The following is a 21,838-nucleotide window of genomic DNA, read 5'->3' as shown; positions in this document are numbered from 1 at the left end:
CTCTGCATCAAACTCTCTCCAGTTTTGAGTCTCAAGGACTCTATAGCTTCTCGAACTTCTGTTCTCCTTATTCCCTTCTAACTTCATCCAGTGCCTAAGCCCTATTCCAATCCTTCGTAAGAACTTACTTCATCTCTTGAGGGTAGGTTGTTGATGTGTGGAGATGAGATTGATCTGCAAGCCTATGGTAAAGCATTCACATAATGATTCTTTTTGAGTGTATACACTTTAACCCAAACACTTTGAGTGATATTTGATACTATTCCGTGTGAATCTAGGGGTTGCTGGTAAGTTGGCTTGTTTCATCATATTGCATGCCTATGGTTTCGATTGTTTTGGCAGTCTCCCGTTCGTATTATGTTTCTGTGGACATTACATAGTGTATTTTATTTTATTCTTTATCCTTTTGGTCTTTTGGTTGCTTTGCAATTGGAGTCACCTTGTGTTTCTCTATTATTTATAGTCGGGTTTTCTCCTTGTTCTTTGCACGTTGTACACAAAACATTTTTTTTTGTCATGGCATCCTCACGCAAGTCTGCAGTTCCTCCTGTTCTGAAAGGCAAGACTCTTGTTATTAATCCTTCCTTCTCTCCTCCCCATACACGTTCTGTGAAACGTAAATTGTTTTCTTCCCCATCTGATTGTTCAGCTTCGCCTAATATTAATTTTTCCCAAGCGGTCTTCCAACAAATGCTTGATCTGAACAAGCAACTTTCTTTGCTCGAACGTTTCATTAAGTCCTCCACAAATGATCTCAGTCATCGTATTTCTAATTTGGAGCAATGTTTTCATCGTCTTCGCAGCCACTTATTTGCTCCTCTTATTCAAATTTCTTCATCTGATGACGAGGTTGACTTCCGCGCTGATTGTGTTCCACCGTCTACTAGTACTCCTTGTCCACCTATTCAGGACCACTCACCGCTACCTACTCTTACTCCAGAAGATGATCCAGAAGAGAATCCCTAAGAGAATCACGCAGATGATCCCGAAGAGGATTCCGAAGAGGATCCAGAAGAAGATCTCTACTGGATTTCTGATGACGACGGTTTCGCCAAGCATGATTAATTTACTATCGTCTTTGGCTTTTCCTGTGTCAAAAAGGGGGAGAGCCTATAGTTAGGGGGAGAGACTTTAGCTAGACAGTTTAGTTAGGGGGAGAGATTTTAGCTAGCAGTTACCTTTTAGTTTTTAGTTGTGAGAGTTTCCATATTTATGTTCTTATTTGGATTTCTTAATAAAGTCTCTTTTTAATTGTTGAACGATGAGGGATGTTGATATGTTTGAATGATTATCTTAACATTCTTGCAACATCTATCTTTTGTACGTCACGGGTGTTTTGTTTAACTGTGTGCAGATTACAGACTTCAGTGCATTAGGATTAAGATTTCTAAAATGTTGTTATTGAGGGTTTTGTCAAGGAAATGCCAAAGGGGGAGATTGTTAGGGTAAAATTGGCAATCCCTGACAAATTGCCTGAGTCTGTAATAGCTTAGACTTGTTATATATTTTCAATTGTATTAGTTTAAGTCTAGGAAGGGTTCTCACACTTTCGATGCAAAGATGTTACCTACACGCGATAAATATTCAGGTACGTTTGCATGCATGCATCCAACTACATTCATCTATATTTCATATTATTGTTTTGAGATAGGACTCTTAACCATTGTGTGGTTTATCTTTTCAAATAACTTATCCTTTCTTTATCACTTAATAAAACACGCATGCAAAAGAATCTGATTGTATTGGAACTTATCAAACTGAGTGTTCAAACCGTGTTTTGAAACTTAAGTGATTGCATGTTGGTGGGAGTCATCTAACTCATGGATGCCGTCCTTATCAATTAAAACGGTTGCGGTGCTTTTTGATTATATATGGGAAGTCAGGGACGTGTTGGTTTGGGAGCCGCATATATGCATGTTTTTCTTGGAAGATATATGTGCAGCAACTTTGTGATTTTAAAGCATATAACATTATTTTTCAGTGGCTGCCATATGGTGGTTTTTCATTAGCATGTGTTTTTAAAGGGAACCATTTATGCAGAGAAACTGATTTTATTGAAAAGGATTTTTGAAGAAGCATCAATTGGGTTTTCGTGTGCGTGAAAAAATAATTGAAATACTGTTGTTTGCTTATGGTTCCAACAGCATGGGTTTTTAAGAGAAGATATTATTTTTCATGTTGTTTTTCTTTGAGGTTTTAAATTGAATATCAATTATGGAAATGAGCCTTGTGATTTTCGTAATTGATTGTTTTCTAAACAAAAACTTCATCATATAAACATTCTGCATGATCGAGTTAGCATTGTGCAAAGTTCGAGAGAAAGGTGATTGACGGTCGCGTTAGTACCGTGCCACTTCAACTCGAGGACTGAAGAAAGATCGAGTAGCAAAGCGCGGAGACAAAGCTGCCAACTGGTATGAGTGTCTAGTTGATGAGTTTTGTAAGTCTTTATGTATTCTTTCTTTCTTAGTGCTTCTTGGCTTGGTAGCCCGAGGATTTTCCCAGTGGTGGGTTTTGCCTCGTTAAATCCTACATCATGTGTGTGCTTTTTATATTCATGTTGAATATTTGTGTAGGATTAATTTAGCATAACTGATTAATCGAAACCATAATTTGCTTTAGCGTTAAGTTGTCATTTATAGATTAAGTTAGTATCCTTCCTAGGACTTTCATAGTTGCGAGAAAAAGATATGGTGCAACTCTGTCCGAGTAGAGTGCAGTACTGCTGGAAAGAGCAGACCCATGACTGCCATCAATAGCAATCCATAGTTCACTCCAGAAGTTGCCTGAGAATATAGAAACTTTGAACTTTAGTTGCGAGAAAAAGATATGGAAGATCGAATAAAATAAAATAAAACCAAATAAACAAAGCCCTCTTTTTTACAGACGAAATGTACCTTGTTGAACACTTGCTCCCTCTGTGAATGCACAAGTCCACTAGCAAAGAATGCGCATCCAAGCACGAGCAACATGTTCGATAGGATTGAGCCTAGTAAGGATTGTTGAACAACACGAATCATGCCTCTTTTCAGAGCGTAAATTGATATTATCAATTCTGTTGCGTTTCCGAAGGTGGCATTTAAAAGACCGCCAACTGCAGAATTAAGGCATAATTGGAGTTAGGGATAACATTTTTGGATCAACAAATGAATACTAATTGTAAAGTTAGTGTAACCGCTTTCAAATTTTAGGGTTAAATGTGAAAGGAAGCATGTGATGCGGGTGAAGTACCGGCTGGATGAAGATAATTTTAGAATGCTCAAACCAAACTTAAAAGCTTTATGAAGATTTATGGAATCTTGCATTGATCAGTGACTCAAACTGGAAGCTTTATGAAGACTTTTTGGAAATAGAAAAAACGGATATTTGCATTTACAACATGCTTACCCGTTAATATGGACGTCCGTCTCATGTGCACGCGGATTAAACCCTAACAAATGTTGTTTTGTAATACATCAAGTTAACTGGATAGTTGTAAACAAAGAATACAAAGAGAACGCAGAAATCTTACTCTGTTGCATATCCTAATCGATCAGACCCAACCCTGAAACGCGTTAAAAAAAATCAAACAAACTAAGCATATATACAATCGTGTCATGATCCGAGAGATTCACACGCAGAAAAAGATAGTGAAAACTCACATGATGCCTGTTAATTTATCAACCACGATTGCTAAAGGGCCAAAAGGCATGAGCAAATTAATTTTGGCAGAGAAAACTACAATCCTGATGCTATCGACCACACTATTCTTCATGACATATGGGGACTGTTCGGGCGAAGATTTCTCCAAAGAGGGCTCCTTGGCACTCAACACAGCTTCCCAAGGGATTGACACTTGTGATGTGTAGTCGGGCTCTTGCTTGCTGATGTACTGCAAGAAGAGAACAAAGTTAGTTTTGAAAGGTGTCTTTGTGGGGTCTTAGGTTTAGGCCTTAAGGCTCGCAATCAAAACTAACTAAGTATTAGGCGTGCCACTTCTATCTCAGTATAGCAGATGTAGAACAAGAGCGTGTTTAGTCGATTACTTGCACCCCAAGTTACTCGGAATTCTTGTTATCAAATGATTGTCGTGGATGAGTTTAGTCCACATTAAGTTCTTTTTCTTGCCCTGTGACCCAAGGACTTATAGTTTATAATCTTGTACGTTCGAATGAAGGAAGTCCAGATCCCCTTAAGCCATTTACTTGGTTTTTAAATGAAAGCATATCCATTAAACTAACCAGATCCAGGTGCTAATCAGGTTCTTAAAGTAAGAAAACTGATGGGTATGATTTGGATACATGTTGGAGAATACATTAAGCAGTAGATCTATTAACTTAGAAAACAAACAAAGAGCTTTGATTAAGATTTGACATCGTCGGGCAAAGTTGAACCTCTTGCGATCACTTCTCTTTGAGTTTACAGGGGTTTGTATGCTAAAAATGGATGGATGGTAAACAAGTTTACACAAGGAAATCGATATGCCACTAGGGGTGATAACAGAGCTTTAAACTAGACAAAAGATGTCTTTTGTGGGGAATGATCCTGAAAATGACTGATATATGGGCTAATTACAACTTTTAGATGCAAATCTCTAGCTTGAGTAGAGTTTGTATGTTTGTTTGTTTGATTGGTTGAGTGTCCTTGTCTCTAAGGCCTCTTCCTCCTTTTATAGATGAATTAGCCCGACTGTTGTGTCTTTGCATTTTCCTGAAAGCAACTTGGAGGGTAGTGAGTCATCAACTTTTTACTTGTATTGCCACTGAAAAGTGTTTTTTGGCTGATTGTGAGTTAGTCTCCATCACTTGGCATTTAATGCATAGGTATTTGGCCTATATATTAATGGGGAGACGCTAATTTGTCTCTGGGCTTGGTGCTGGGCTTCGGGCAAGTCTTCTTTTAGTTGGCATCTTTGGGCTTCTTCTCACTTGCAGCCCAATGTTCAAATATTAATTCAAACAGGGACAATAGTCATTTGCACCACCAGAATATAGAGCCCTGAGGGGAACCTCGTCCAATGAATGTTTCTCGCCCCCAACTAGGCTCTGATCCTCGAACTCAAACACTGAGTTGGACTGTGTTGATCCCATCTGTGGAGCCGAAATCTTTGTTACCAAAGATTATCACTGCTACCAAAAGAAAATGCCTTTGATACCATATACAGCTAAAGAATTTAAAGCTGACCTCAGTATGGGAATTTATTTTTATTGTGGCTGAATCGTTGTTCCTGCTATTGTTGTCGTTGTTGTTGCTGTTGTAATGGTTATCGGAATCCATGAGGTGGAAGTAAAAACTCTATGCCAACAAGTCAACAAGAATTCCATCTCCAAACACGCGCATCACTGCTTCATCACATTCTCCACAATCAACACACATACATATAATAATAGAAATCAACGTGAGATCCAATGACAAAAAAAAAACGTGAGATCCAAAAGTTTTATGCCTATACACACACATAATACACATAACATCATATACTCTCTACCTGTTTTTAATAAAGACCATATCGCAGACCTGGGCGTAAGCAAGTTCATTAGTACAGCGTGCTCCACTTCTGCACCCAAATTCGACTTCGAATACCCATCTTCATTCTTTACTCTAGATTAAAATATCCCTTGAATCAAAATAAATCCCATATGATTTTTTTGTCAAGAACATGAATTCTTTACCTGTTTCTAACAAAAACCTAATGAAATTTTGGAAAAAAATCCCCAACAAACAAAACAAGAACCAAAATAATAGAAAGTAAAGAACTAACCTTGTGGTATAATGGAATTGCATATATATATATATATATATATATATATGCGTATTTATATATAGATTCTCCAATGTGAACCCTAAAAAATCAGACCCAAAAGAACATGCATGAATATGTTAGTAACAGAAATGTAAATTTTGTCTAGAAGAGTTCTGGGATTCCTTCCAAAGTAAACAAAAAGAATGGAAGGCAGAAGATAAAAACAAAGGAGGTAGCTATTAAGTGCAAATTTGCAAATAGATGGTTTTGATAGAGAGAAAATTAAACAGGTTTGACAGATATTGATACGTGAAATGTGATCCAAAGCCATCCGAGGGAAACCGCCATTTTCTCCCCAGCAAATATCAGTATCTCTCCTTTCCTATTTTCAGACATGGAAATGCAATGATTTCTTTCTTTCCTTTCTTTTATTTTTCTTTCAATTCAATCACTTTAATTTATTCCGTTTTCATAGCAGGAAAAACGTTGCACCCTTGACACCGACCAATCCCGCCACTCTCAAATTGCCATATTGAGCAGTTTTATTTTATAATTTCTATCAATATACAACGATATCTTACATTAACAGCTAAATTTTTTGGCAGACCCACATAATTAAGCAACCATAATAATTTTGTATCGATCATCTCATTATTCTTAAAAGTCGAACACATACATTTAACTCACATATGTAAAGAAATACTACTAAAATGTAATACTATTGACCAAAAATTTTATATATATATATATAAAGCCTTATATATAATCTTACCGAGAAAAGGTTTAATGTCACATCCCTACCTGGGCACCCACCACATCCCGGACTCGACTCCGCTGTAGCACGATATTGTCCGCTTTGGGCCCCGACCACGCCCTCACGATTTTGTTTCTGGGAAGTCGAGCAGAACTTCCCAGTGGGTTACCCATCCTGGGAATGCTCTGGCCCCTTTCCCTCTTAACTTCGGAGTTCCTACGGAATCCGAAGCCAGTGAGCTCCCAAAAGGCCTCGTGCTAGGTAGAGATGCAAACATACATATAAGGCTTACAGGATCCACTTCCCTAGACAATGTGGGATGTTACATTTAATCTGTCTTTTATAAAAGATTTAATTAAATGCATAAATCACAATGGTCAGTTACATAGACACAAGGCATGATTTTGGGAAAGTCAGCAACAATGTTTTAAAAAACACCCCCGAGGTGCGCCTAGGCAGCTTTAGAGGTAGAGTAGAGGTGAAAATGCCTCAGCCTAGTGCGAATAGGCGAAAACTCATCTAGATGTGGTCAAGGCACATCTTAGGGCGTCTTTTCTCTTCTTCGTGCCACACCACCAAGTGAGCAGCACTGCCACTACCCAGTAAAGAGGGAAAGTGAGAGTCATGGAGAATTTATTAAGGGAAATAGAGTAGGTTGGGGATATAGGCAGACCATATAAATGTTGTAAAATGAGTGGATATGAATGAAAGAGAGAGATATAAGAGGGTAAGCAAGAGTGAGGGAGAGTGAACCGAGGGAAAGAGTGGGTAGGGGTGTATGTATGAATGAGAGAGAGAAGAGGGAAAGTGAGAGTAAGGGTAGTGTACTAAGAGAGAGAGTGGGTGGAGAATGTATGTAGACCATATTAATGCTGTAAATGAGTGGATATTAACAAGGGAAAGAGATTATTTGCTACTATCTTTTTTGTTATTGTTTTTCAATGTATGTGGACCATATTTGAAGAATGATTTCTTTTTCTTTTTTTGTATGTATGTGGGTTAAACTTGTTTATCACTTGTGCATTTTTGAATGACAATGGATATCTGTTTACAAAGTATTATATTTATATATACATACATATATATATATATAATTATATATAATATATTAAAAAATTAGGTCTCATAAGGTTTCATCTCAAGACTTTCGCCTAAGCAGAGCTATCCATGAAACGCCTCACCTACGCCGTCGCCTTTTAAAGCATTGGTCAAGAGTTACCTTGCATTAGGGGGGTGAGTAAAAATGTAGACAAATATTTGTCTCGAAATTATGATGCAAGTGCTTAAAAACATTTAACCATGCACTCGAGTTCTTTCAATCGATTCTCCTCTTCCCTAATTTGTATGTAAAAGAAAATAATAAAATAACAATCAAATATCACATCATTCAAAATTTTTACTTAAACATCTTTTAAACAATCCAATGTTTCATTTTTTTCAGAGCCTCCAAAAACAATATTTTTTTTAGGGTGAAATTAATATAATTATCCAATTTAGGGAAAAGTTTAAAATGGTGTTAATCTTTTAAAATATTCCAAAAAATTATCTAACATTTTAAAAATTGAACATATATTAGGTCATAGTGCTAAGTGGGAAACTTGACAAGTATTAGAGCGAGATTTTTTCTTGACGTCATTTATAAAGCTCTAACTCCCCAAATTGATTCCTTTAAACTAGACAAATTGAGCATTTAATTTGGCTAAAAGGGCTCAAATTGAGGATTCATAACTCTAAAATGTGAAAAATTAATTATCTTCAATATTTGTCCATATCATTACTTAACATTGATGACATCATCACTTAACAGTAGTGATGTCGGCACTTTGTGCCAGTGACCAAACGAGTGTCTATATTTACAGATGTTAGATAGTTATTTGAAATATTTTAAAAGGTTGAGACTAATTTGAAATCACACTAGAGGCCCTTATGATGCAAATGGTCGTAACCGGAGGCATTCCATCATCTCTTATGTTAGACCCCACCCCCAATTATTTTGCAAATTTCATAATTTCCCCCAAAAGGTTTTTGGAAGTTACTTTTTGGTCCCTTATCCTAATCTAATATGGACCCTTTATCTCGACTTCTCTTCTCCCCCAGGCTGCTACGTTGCAAACACCAACTCCCATTCTCTTTCTCTTTTCACGATCTCCCTGTCTCTCTCATTCTCGCAGTCTCTCTGTCGCTCTCTATCTCACTTTCCCTTAACACTCCCTATAACATCCCACATCGTCCAGGGGAGTGGATCCTCTAAGCCTTATATGTATATTCCCATCTCTACCTAGCACGTGGCCTTTTGGGAGCTCATTGGCTTCGGATTCCGTCGGAACTCCAAAGTTAAGCGAGTAGCGCGCGAGAGTAATCCCATGATGGGTGACCCACTAGGAAGTTCTCATGTAAGTTCCCAGAAACAAAACCGTGAACGTGTGGTAGGGGCCCAAAGTGGGCAATATTGTGCTACGGTGGAGTCGCGCCCGAGATGTGGTGGGGGCCCGGGCCAGGATGTGACACTCTCCCTCTCATCCGTGCTCTCCCTCTCTGCAAACCTTCACCTCCCTCACCGTCATACTACATAACAACAACTAAACACCATCACCATCACCCCTATGAACTTAAATTCGAAGAAAGAACACCCCAAACCCTTATCTTCCTTTCGGCCGGTACTGTTCATCGTATTCTCCGTCGAGTTTCGTGATTTTCCAACATTTGTAAGCTTCTAAAAACCCTTGGGATGTGTTTTAGGGTTAGATCGAAGCCTGTTTTAAGTTATGTATACATTTGAATCGTAGAAAATAGCTCGGGGAAGATTTTCTAAATTTTTCGACAAGCACCACCCCTTTCGAGGCATTTTCTAGCCAAAACATTGTGAGTGGGACAGCGTGTGAGGTATCAATCTCTTTTTCTCATCGAGAACTACAACTTCATTTTTTTTCACTTGATTTCGTCGAGTAACGAAGAAGTTATGAGCGTTTGAAAGTAGCCCAGAAACCGGCTAAAGTGTGGATTGAAAACCACCCTCAACCCAGCCAATTAACCCCAAAACCCAGCAGCCCAACCAAGGCCTTTGGGTCGAGAAACCTAGGGCCCTTGGCCCGCTAAACTCTTAACCCAAGACCAAAAAGGGCTTTGGTCCATGAGATTTAAACCCAACCCAAAATCCTTAGAATTTAAACCCTTTGGATTGAGACCTTTAGGCTATTCACCTAGGGTCTTCGGCCCAATTAACCCAATACCCTTTAAACCCTAAAACCTATTGGACCCAAACCCTTTAGGCCCAGACCCGTTGACTTTGAACCGGTCAACGATCAGCGTTGACTTTTTGGAGTTTCGTCTGGAACCCCTCATAGGCTAATTTCAACGTCTTGAATCCGTTTTTGATGTCCATTTTTCCAAATTAAATCATTTTAGTAGAGTTTTATTAATTGTACCTTTTATGTGCTTAGGGGCAATTATATGTGGCGTTACCATTTTCGCTAGTTTGCGTGGCTCTTCGACGACGAAGTATCTGTGAGTGAACCCTTTCTAAAAATGCATGTTTTAATAGTAGTAATGCATACATGATTTACTGATTACATTTTATGAGACAACATGCTTATTGAGGCTATTTTGAATTATTACTATTTTTCCTATAACTCGTGTTCTTTATAGAATATCTGATGGATGACGATATAATATTTAGAATACCTCTTTATAGTATAGATGATGGATGACTTTATACTATGAAGTTGCTTTTCAAATATATATATGTTCAATGGTTTTGTACTTACCTAGTGGTCCCTATTCCGCTACGGGGTGAGTGATATATTCCTTCACGGGCGAGGTTACAGTGTTGGCATAGGGCTTGAAGAAATAATCTCTAGCTACGGGCTGAGAGACATGGAGTTGGCACAGGGCCTGATGATGATTTTCCTCTAGCGTTGGCACAAGGACAGGGAGCTAGCACAGGGCCTGGAGTGTGATTGGACATTCACTAGCGATTACTATATACGAGATATGTTTTGACACATTGCATGGCATGCTAGGGTTTCGAAAAACCTATTTTATTTATCATGCTATATGTGTTTTCATAAAACCTGGGGGTTAGTATGTTGATAACTGTTTTATTATATCTATATCAACTTGGTCCACTCATGTTTGTTTTGCGCCCCTTTCAGGACTAGAATCAAGGCGTACAATCTTGGCGTCAAGGCACTTCCGCATCGGCATCTTCGAGTCCTCTCGGTGTAGGACCCATCCCTTGTTTCATTTAATTTTATATTCTTTTTTTAGTGTTCTAGTTGGTTGTACGCTATGAACACGTTCCTCAATTGCATATTAATTACTTTTAAATTTATAAGTCTTATTTAATTCTTGTTCTCAGCATTTGCATTCAATAAATGGCTTTTGTCGCCCTCAAGTGTCGGCTAGCACATGCCTATCCTGGTGTTCGCAGAATATCAGGATCAGGGCATGTCATCTTAAATATGCTTATGGCTATATTCGTAGTAAGTTACACAAAGGAATCATACTTCATTTTCTATAGTGGTTTTCAGTGGTTTTCAATATGCTCTTCCAATTGTGTTAAGTGGAGTAAAATTAGTCCCACATATGGATTATGGGAATGGTACAACTCAACAACCTTGGTAGAGGCACGGATAAGTGCATAACCAATGATCTCTTCCATTAAACGGAAGTAGATTCTGCAGGGTTGATGTAAGATCCCACATCGCCCGGGGGAGAGAAGGTGATATGCCATATATGTACATGCCCACCTCCCTATAGTGAGACGCGTTTTGGGTGGAAACTCAAGAACAAATCCGTGAGGGTGTGGTCCAAAGCGAACAATATCTTACTATGCGGACTAGGATGTGACAATTTGGTATCAGAGTCAATCCCCGGTCAGAAGTGTGCCAACGAGGTCGTCGGGCCCCTAAGGGGGTAGATTGTAAGATCACACATCGCCTGTGGGAGAGGAGGTGATGTGCCTTATATGCACATACCTACCTCCCTATAGTGAGATGTGTTTTGGGTGGAAACCCAAGAACAAATTCGTGAAGGCGTGGCCCAAAGCGAACAATATCTTACTATGCGGACTGTGATGTGACAGTTAATGTTCGAGAAAACTGTTCTTTATTCTTGTCAGCCAAGGAGCTTCAGTCATCAAGGATTTCCTTTCGTACATCACATTAGGACCTTTTCACTTCTTGTGTACAAGGCGGACCATGAGAATAGCCGAAGTAGGTGCCCGCTTGTCCACACTTCGGAGGGCCCTTAAATTTTTAGTTAAAATAATTATATGTATAATTTCTTACAATTCAAGCTCAATAAAAATATCAAAAAATAAAATAAAATCATAGACAATTGAAATAGAAATGGTTGAAAAATTAGATTATGTAAACTTAATTAGTACATTTGCATCTAATAATCGACATGTATAATATTGAAGTAATGTTTGTATATATTTTTTATATTAATTTTAATGATAGTTGATGTAGAAATAATTTTTTTTATTTATTTATGTATTTAGCAAATTTTTTTAATACATATCAATGTACAAAGGATCGAGGATAAAAAAACTCTTAAGGCCTCACTTCGAAAACTCGTCTAGGGTCGCCAAATTCTCAGGGCTGCTAGTGTAGTTTTGTGGAAGGGGTGTATCAATGTCATAATCTTGAACCATGTTAGCGTTTCAGATATCAACTCTGTGAACATGGTGAGATGTGAGGTGAACAATTTGCAAAAAACTTTATTTGAGAGAGAAGTAGAGCATCTACAGTGCAAATTCCTGAGGTCTCTTCCTCAGTAACTACATCGTAGTACCGTGAAATGTACATTACATGAACATAAGACAGAACGGCTCAAAGTACTTGCTAAGTTGCTAGAGCTGCATCTCAGCCCAGTAACTCGAAGAACCTTCGCTCTCGGCATTAAACGAGTGGAAAATAAGGAGGCGGCTAGATTACTGTTCCACTATGAATCAAGGCATCCTTGATCACTGTGACAATCCCGCTCTTTATGAAATATCCATCTGTTTCTCTTGCTGCTTCTTGCACATTGTCACTATTGACAATCTGCAATTCATACTCGTTGATGGTCAGTTTCACAAAGAATAAAAATGTAAAATGTTTTGAGTGATCGGCTAAGAAGAATCAAAAACTGTACAAATCATATTAACATGATACAATCCTTACCTTAACATTCTCTCCAATACGCGCATTCCATTATAGCTCTCCTAATGTGGGAATTCTTGCCAATACCAATTGGAACGCTGCCCTTCGCAGCTAGGAACCTCCTGTCAGCATCAGTCTGGGACAGTTACAACAATTGCAACAATATAATCTATCCAACCCATAGAAACGTCAAATGAACAATGACAGTATTTCTAAGGAAAGTCCATTCATCTCTATAAGAGCAGCTCCAGCGAGAGGAGTTGCTGGAGGGACAAGCTGAGGAACAGTGGGTTATTGCCCGAGGGAGGAAGTCCAGCGAGAGTAGGCCCAAGCAAGCGGGGCGTGGATTCGTGCTAGCTCGAGCGCCCCATGGCCATCTGACATGGGCTGACGTCAAGGAGACGTCAGGCGCACTTTTTTTATTTTTTCTATCAGGTGCATCGACTTCAAGCTCGCGTGGGCACGCGTAATCCGACATAAAATCAGAAATTGAGGCCCGCGGCGCACTCAAAAATCTTACCGTTGGGGAGCCACGTGGCTTCCCCACGGCCGTTAGATTACAACGGATATAATTTTGGACTGCTGGATTTCCAACTGTTAAAAAAAAAAAAAACTTCATTTAATACCAACGGTTAGATCTGAGATCAACGGTCCACGGTATTAGACTTTAAAAATAAAAAAGAAAAAGAAAAAACAGTTAAAAAATCATAAATGTTACCGTTGTGCCATGTGGCACAATCTGGAGTGTTGGAATTCAAATTGGTTTAAATCCAATGGTATAGATTAATTAGGTGAATAAAAAAAAATTTAAAAATGTAAAAAATTATTAAAAATCCGAAAAAAAAATTTGAAAAATGTAAAAAAACAATGATTTTACTTTTATATAAATACCTTCTCATTATCTTCTACCTTACATCACAATTTTATGTCTTCTCAAAGTTTCATTCCAATTTCATATATTGTCAAGTTTGAATCGAATTTCATAGTTTTATATATTTACTTTTCTATAAATTCAACATATATTGTCAAGTTTGAATTAGATTTCATACTTTTATATATTTACATTTCTATAAATCTAATTTCATATATTGTCAAGTTTCAATCCAATTTCATACTTTCTTAAATACCTATCTTTCTCTCAAAGTTTCAATCCAAATTTTTTCCAAGCAAATGACTAATGATGTAGGTATGAATTGGACGCTTATTGAAGATGTTACGTTGTGTACTAGCTGGGTTGAAGTTACTTATGATCCGATTTCGGGTAATGAGATGTAGTTGAGAGAAATGTGGGGTCTTATTCATACCAATTATCTTGAGAAAATTGCTGAGAAAAGAACCAAAGATTTTTTGTCCAGTCGTTGGAGACTACTGACCACCGCCTCCAAAATGATACATTTTGATCATTTTCTATCCCCATAAGCGACTTGCCATGCACTTGGACAGTTTTTCCAAGTCCAGTGCATACAGTCAATGCTTCCAATCATCCTTGGAAAACCTTGCATCTCCTCTTTCTTCAGAAGCCTTTGCAAGTCCATCTCAGTAGGGTTCTAGAGGTACTCTGCGGTGTAGATAGATTTGATTGCCGAGCAAACCTCATCAGGGACTCAAGAATGGTTGATTTTTCCATCTTCGCTATCTTGTCTACTTGGTTTGCAAATGTTCCATATGCAAGCATCCGCAAGGCAGCAGTAATTTTTTGCTCAGGCAGTAGACCCATAGCACCAAAAGCATCCGGCTTTTGTACAAAGTAAGAATCATGGTTGCAAATAACGCCCATGATTTTTTGAACAAATGACGTTCCATTCTAAAACGATGTCTAAAGTACGTATCAGGGAATGCACTTTTACGGACAAAATAATCATCCAAGAGATCCTGACCTCGTCGCTGCCTGCTTCTATCAATGTTTATAGCGTGGCTAGGCCTGCAGATCTGAGCCACAGCTTGGATGACTTGACGGGAATGTGAGGCTCTTGCCATTCTTGATTCGTCAGCTCTCCGTTTACGCTCCTCATCCTCTTCCTTCTCATTTTGGGCCGCATGGCGTTTGAACATTCCTTCTGATTGGTTAACCAATTCTTCCTCTCGTTGATCGATTTCCCACATCATCCTTGACGAAGAAAAATACATTGTAAGAAGGAAGCAAAAACTATGAATAATGATAGACATTTAGGTGAATAAGGAAGCAGAAACTATGAATAATGATAGAGATCTTGAGAAAATTGGTTTAAGATTTATGAGGATGGATGGTGGATTATATGGAGGATTTAGAAAGGATTAGGTTGTAGATAATGTCACGTGGCATGTCGTCATTCGTTAAAAATCTGGTGGAAATCTATCCTCAAAGATTGTAAACAGATTGTGACACGTGGTGCGATGTGATTGGTTAAAAATCTTATCAAAAATCCATCAACAATAATTGTCTTTTTGCATAATGACACGTGGCGCAACGAGAACGATTAAAAATCTTATCCTAAATTACTAATAAAATTATTTTGAATTATTTTATAAATAAAAAAAATACTAATATTTTATTGCTATTGTCTTTTCGGATAATGACATGTGGCGCAACGAGAACGATTAAAAATCTTATCCGAAATTACAAATAAAATTATTTTGTATTATTTTATAAATAAAAAAAATATTAATATTTTATTGCCAATTGCCAGGGGTATTGAGTGCAGGGGTGAAGATGCAAAAAACGATTACTGTTCATTAAGGACAGTTACTGTTCACTAGATGAATAGCATAGTGAATTGGACAATTGACTATGCTGGAACTGCTCTAAAACAAAAAGGTGTTTATACAGTCATGTCTTGACTTCAGATAAAAAGCAGCAAGTGCTCAATCTACAGCAGGTTTTACCTCATAGTAGTCAGCTCTCATGAGTAATGTGTCTTCAATGACAGCACCCTTTGCTATGCAAGACTGAAGCCCAACGACTGAATGGTGAATTTTACAGTTCTGCATTTATGTAAAAGATAAGGTTGGATTAAATGAGTAGGACCGCAGTAGGTTTTACCGATCCCTGTTTCTTGCAACAATAGCACATATATGCAAGTTTTTCTGAAACTGAACATGGGACTAGTATATGACACCATAATGGAACAATTTGGCAAAATGCTGAATTTTTCTAGAAAGAACTTACCTTTATTACACATCCCTCGCCAATAACACTATATGTGACATCAGCGTCAAGCATTTTGGGATAGAGGTAAATACCGAGGTTGGGTGAAGATTGGGGATGAACAATAAAAAAGCTATGGTATAAAGTTCAAAATTAGGCCGGAATACTAAATCCACATCAAACTGATAGCATAACATACGTATTGGCCAAACAAAATAGGAATACAAACAAGTTATAGAAAAAAAGGTACCTGAAATCTGGAACTGGTTTTTTGGTTATCCCCAAGTTTGCATTGTAGAAAGTTGAAAGCCTCAATGGTACCAATATCTTCCCAGTGGCCATCATACAAATAAGCTTGAACCTGTAGGCATTAATAACTAGTATTCCGGGGGGCTGAATATCCGGATGAAGGGTAGTGGGGGACAAAAAGTATGGAACTAGGAAATATTTAGCAGATCATATAAAATCAATTTAGGACATTATCTTTTTCAGTACAAAGGGGTTCGTTTAGTTTCGAATGAAAGATATTTGCAATTATGTAATACCAACAATTATTCCAAATCTTTTCCACCTCTTTTGATTGATCTTTCTTAGAAATTACAGAATAAACTATATGAATGAAAACTTACCCTCAAACCGATGGAAGTTGCGCTTGGAATAACTTCACTCCCGAAATTATTTGCACCAGGAAACTTGTCTCAAGGTAGCTCTAACATGACATTTTTGTTCACAACAGATATACCCATGCTGGCAATTTAAGGCATCTCTTTAGCTCTCTCATCATCAAGACCCAGGATAGTAGTATCAACCTATATAACAAAAACAGAAACAACAACATTTTGCATCACTAATCAATCACACACCTAAACCCACAAGCGATTGAAGTTCACAATGAAACGAATATGTAATGCACTAAATAATGTAAAACAACCTGCAGTTGGATTGTTCACCTTCATAGCTTTGAGTTGCTCCCCTTTAGGTTTCTCAGCAAACTTCATCAAACCGAAGGCGGTATCATGCTTCTCATCCATGGGCAGAGCAGCCACAGTGATGTCTGCATGCACCTGAATAAATCTCTCATAGTCCATCCTATATAAGTGGTCCCTAGCAAGAACCAAAAACTCCAACACATTGTGCTCCTCAAACAACCACAAGTACTGCCTCACGGCATCAGCGGTACCCTATAAACCACCAAAACCAAATATCCAAACTCAAAAACCAATCGAAACCCAATTTCCAACACAACCCCGCAATTTGTCAACAAGCTTTTAATCACCTTAAATCAATTGGGATTCTCAGGGCTCTGCTGGGTAGCAAGAACCTCAACAAAGCCTTCATTTTTGTAGCCACCCATGTTACTGGCATAAGCACCAGAAAGATGGCGATTGAGCGAATCGGAATTGAACTAGGTCAGCACATAGATCTTGGACACGTTACTGTTGAGGCAATTACTGACTGGGATATCGATCAGCCTGTAGTTTGCTCCCAATGGAATAGCATGCTTCGCACGCTTCTTGGTCAATGGGTAAAGCCTCGTCCCAGCTCCCCTGTTAAAGTTGTTAGGATTTTCTTAGCCACTAGGGTTAGACTTCCTTGTTTTCAGGTCTACTTACGTAGTTGTTAATAATTGCTGTTTTTAAGGAACAAGTATTGTTTCACGTTTAGTTTAAAGACTAGTCAAATACCACGATTCTAGGTGCTGTAAATCGTGGGCTGTTGCATTTCCATTCTGTTACTTTGCAGGGTTTTAAGAAGCCATTGCTATCTTTGAATTCAATAAGAAATTATCCCTGCAAAGCAAGTGCGTATCAAACTCCCTTTTACTCAGTCTCTTGTAAACACGGTGAGAAGAGGTAACAATCCCTTTTACTCAGTCCCTTTTAATCAGAGCCCCACCACGGGGCCTAATCAAAAGTCTTAAAGTAAACACGATGAGAAAAGGTAACAATATGGCTGGTGAAAGCAATTTTGTGCAACCAGCCATTCCTAAGTTCGATGGGCACTATGATTATTGGAGCATGCTCATGGAGAATTTTCTGCGATCCAAAGAATACTAGGGTTTGGTGGAAACTGGGATCCCTGCAACTATAACTGGGGTGGATCCTACAGAGGTACAGAAGAAGAGAATTGAAGATCACAGGTTAAATGATCTGAAGGCGAAGAACTATCTGTTTCAAGCCATTGATCGATCGATATTGGAGACAATCTTGAAGAAGGATACAACGAAGGATATTTGGGACTCCTTGAAGCAGAAATATCAAGGCACGGCCCAAGTCAAACGTGCACAGCTACAAGCTCTTTGCAAAGAATTTGAGGTGCTTCACATGCAGGTGGGAGAGTCGATGAATGATTACTTTACACCAACTTTCACCATTGCCAACAAGATTGAAAATTCACAGAGAACAGATGGGTGATGTGGTGGTCATTGAGAAGATCTTAAGGTTCATGACTCCAAAATTTGATTACACTGTGTGCTTCATTATGGAGTAAAATGATATTGACAGTTTGTCCATATACGAACTTCAAAGCAGTTTGCTAGTTCATGAACAAACGAATAAGTAGGCATATGGTGGATGAACAAGCACTGCAAGTCATGAATGAAGCTCAGCCAAGAGGACGAAGTGGGGGTCATGGCTCTTATCGAGGAAGAGGAAGAGGACGAGGCTGATTTGTGTTTAACAAATCCATAGTTGAGTGTTACAGTTGTCATGGGCTTGGCCATTTTCAATAGGAGTGCCCTAAAAAGGAAAAGCAGGCAAACTTTGCTGAGACAAGTGAAGAAATACTGCTCATGGCTTATGTGGATGACAACAAAGCTAGAAGTGATTGCGTATGGTTCCTGGATTTAGGGTGCAATAACCATATGTGTAGCAAGAAAGAGATTTTCTATGATCTTAATGAAAGCTCCAAGGATTCAGTCAAATCGGGAAATGACGTAAGCTTGAAAGTACAGGGAAATGGCAGAATTCGAATAGAGATAGATGGGACCATGCACGTGATTACTGAGGTGTTCTATGTGCCAGACTTGAAGAACAACTTACTGAGCATTGGGCAACTACAAGAGAAGGGTCTTGCAATTCTCATGCAACACAGAACTTGCAAGATTTTTCGTCCTAAGAGGGGTTTAATCATGGAAACTGCCATGTCACACAATAGAACGTTCATTATCATTGCTCGATGTCAGTCAAAGGAACAAAGGTGCCTTGTCTCCCTTATCACAGACGAATCCCAACTTTGGCATTGTCGATATGGGCACCTAAGCTGGAATGGTCTCAAAGTTCTTCAACAAAAGAAGATGGTTGAGGGTATGCCACAATTCATAGCCCCTCTTAAAGTTTGTGAAGATTTCTTGGTGGGGAAACAACGAAGGGACTCAATCCCAAAGGAAAGCACATGGAGGGCATATGGAATTCTTCAGTTAGTACATGCTAATATTTACGGGCCAATAAATCCAACATCAAATAGCAAAAAGTGGTATCTTATCACCTTTATAGATAACTTCAGTCGAAAGACTTGGGTGTATTTTTTGGTGGAAAAGTCTGAAGCTTTCATTGTTTTTTAAAACTACAAAGCTAGGGTTGAAAAAGAAATAGGAGCATACATAAGGCCTTTCGCACTGATCGTGGAGGTGAATTTACATCACAAGAATTCACTAATTTTGTGGTGTGAATAGGATTCGAAGACAACTGACAGTTGTATACACTCCCTAGCAAAACGGAGTTGCTGAGAAGAAGAATCAAACAATTATGAACATGGTTCAAAGCATGCTTTCTGGAAAGCATATTCCAAATTTTTTTGGCCTGAAGCAGTTAACTGGATTGTGCATATTCTTAATAGAAGCCCCACACTTGCTATGAGAAGCAAGACACCAGAAGAGGTATGGAATGGAGTCAAATCATCAGTGAGTCATTTTAGAGTTTTTGGATGTATCTCTCACGTCCATATACCTGATAACAAAAGAGTAAAGCTTGACAACAAGAGTCTAAAATGCATTTTCTTTGGGGTGAGTGACGAGTTGAAAGCTTACAAATTATTTGACCCGATTTCTTAGAAAATAATTGTGAGCTGAGATGTTGTTTTTGAAGAAGATCAAAGTTGGGATTGGGAGGCTTGTTATAAGAAAGCCATTGTGGCTAACCTTGAGTGAGAAACAGATGAAGGAGAGGGTACAGAAGTTAGTGACAATGAGGAGGAATCAGAAGCTAGCAGCACTGAAGAAATGGATCATGGTGTTACCCAAGAAGACTCGTCCCATGACGAGACTGATGAAAACTCACCCCATAAGGCATGGACACGAAGACCACTAGCATGGATGAGAGACTATGAGAGTGGGCAAGGTCTTTTTAAGGAAGAAGACTTAAACATTGCTTACTTGGCTTTGTTCACTGACAGTGATACTATATTCTATGAAGATGCAGTAAAGAATAAGAAATGGAGGCAAGCCATGAACTCAGAGATCGAGGCAATAGAAAGAAATGATACGTGGGAGGTTACAAAGTTACCACTTGGCAACAAAGTTATTAGGGTGAAGTGGGTTTTACAAGACAAAACTCAATGAGAATGGAGAAGTAGATAAGTACAAGGCGTGACTCATTGCAAAAGGCTACAGTCAAAAGTATGGAGTAGACTATGCTGAGGTATTTGCACCTATGGCTAGGTTAGACACCATTCGAGTTGTGATTTTGTTTACTGCGTAGAAGGGTTGGATGATCTATCAATTAGACGTCAAGTCTGCTGTTTTATATGGAGAGATAAATGAAGAAGTTTTTATGACTCAAACTCCTGGTTATGAGAAAAACGGGACATGAACACAAAGTGTACAAGCTTCAGAAAGCCTTGTACGGTCTTAAACAAGCTCCTCGAGCTTGGTACAGCCATATAGAGACTTATTTTGCCAATGAAGGTTTCAAGAAGTGTCCATATGAACATACTTTGTTCATCAAAACAGTGGATAGAGGTAAAGTTGTGATTGTTTGTCTTTATGTTGATGATCTCATAGTTATTGGAAATGATGAAGTTATGTTCAAAGATTTCAAACGGTCCATGATGATTGAATTTGATATGACTGATCTCGGAATGATGAAGTATTTGAAGGAAGATTTGTGAAAAACATGTTCATTTAAGCAACATCAATAGCATGCAATTAACAATTAAAGGCGGAATCATGCTTGTATGCACTTAAAAACAAAACATTTACCCATGAAATTCAAAGCCTAGTAGATAGGTGAACCAAGACTCAACTCAAAACAAAGTGAGTTGAGAAATCAATACCTTTGTAGATTCCTCTTTGCAAAAGCAAAGGCTAATCACCCAAAGAGAGGACCTTCATTCCTTGCATCTTAGATCCATGGATTTGGATGGATGAAAAAGTTTCTCCAAGTTCCCAAAATTGAGAACCTCTAATGATTCATCACCAAGGCATAATGAAGAAGAAATGAGTGACCTTGGAGGAGTTTGATTGCTAGATGATCCCTCCAAGGTGGCCTAAATTTTAGAGAGAAAGGAGAGCTTGTGTTCTCGTCCTTTCCCCAAAAATTACCATATGTAAATTTTAGGCTATAAAGTCATTTACATAGTCCCTTCAAATAAGTGACCTAATGGACCAAAAGCCCTATTCTTCTAACATAGCAAGCCTATAGGGTTTATTGGGCTTTCAAGCCCTTTGTTTATTCAAGTTGTCATACAACTTGAGTTAATGGGCTTGACATTCAAATCCCATTGGGCCTTGCGGCCCAAAACTAACCCGAGGTCTTTAACGAACTTATTTGTTTGATTAATTAACATATTAATTAATCCTAGCCTTAGATAAATAATTAAACCATTTAATTATTCTTACTCATCTCCGTTGTTTCTTCAAACTCTACCTTACTCGGTGAACGATCCATTAGGTTCCTTTTAGCGAGGCAGTGGGCGATTAAAACTCTTTTTAATCGATTGTGAATTGAAACTTACTTTCAATTCTCCCGTTAGTGATAATACACTTTTAGGGCTTCCACAAACCATGGTTGACGCCTAGCAGCATGTCATGGTTACCCAAGCTAATCAGAAGAGGTGGAAAACCTATTCAGTTTTAGGATTACAAATGCAATACG

General features: G+C 38.4%; 1 long non-coding RNA gene and 1 pseudogene across 3 annotated transcripts; both read right to left on the bottom strand.

Moving 5' to 3' along the window:
• Positions 1-2,669: 2,669 nt before the first annotated feature.
• Positions 2,670-5,256, bottom strand: LOC125474768 (annotated as a pseudogene).
• Positions 5,257-14,491: 9,235 nt separating this feature from the next.
• On the bottom strand, positions 14,492-17,359 carry LOC125474988. 3 transcript variants are annotated; one of them, XR_007256342.1, is made up of 5 exons: positions 17,023-17,359; positions 16,678-16,927; positions 15,997-16,555; positions 15,485-15,583; positions 14,492-14,729 (listed from the first exon to the last, which is right to left on the bottom strand). It is a non-coding gene; the product is annotated as an uncharacterized LOC125474988 (long non-coding RNA). The 3 variants fall into 3 exon arrangements; XR_007256340.1 differs by lacking the exon at positions 14,492-14,729 and having other exon boundaries at positions 15,253-15,583; XR_007256341.1 differs by lacking the exon at positions 14,492-14,729 and having other exon boundaries at positions 15,253-15,583; positions 16,697-16,927.
• Between the last annotated feature and the right edge of the window lie 4,479 nt (positions 17,360-21,838).

Source organism: the organism of the source record quoted next, unplaced genomic scaffold (genome assembly GCF_019419815.1).
Source record: "Pyrus x bretschneideri cultivar Hongxiangsu unplaced genomic scaffold, Pyrus_bretschneideri_v1 Contig13, whole genome shotgun sequence".
Classification (NCBI taxonomy): domain Eukaryota; kingdom Viridiplantae; phylum Streptophyta; class Magnoliopsida; order Rosales; family Rosaceae; genus Pyrus; species Pyrus x bretschneideri.
The sequence above is the reverse complement of the archived record's forward strand: the minus strand, read 5'-3'. Positions and strand labels throughout refer to the sequence as shown.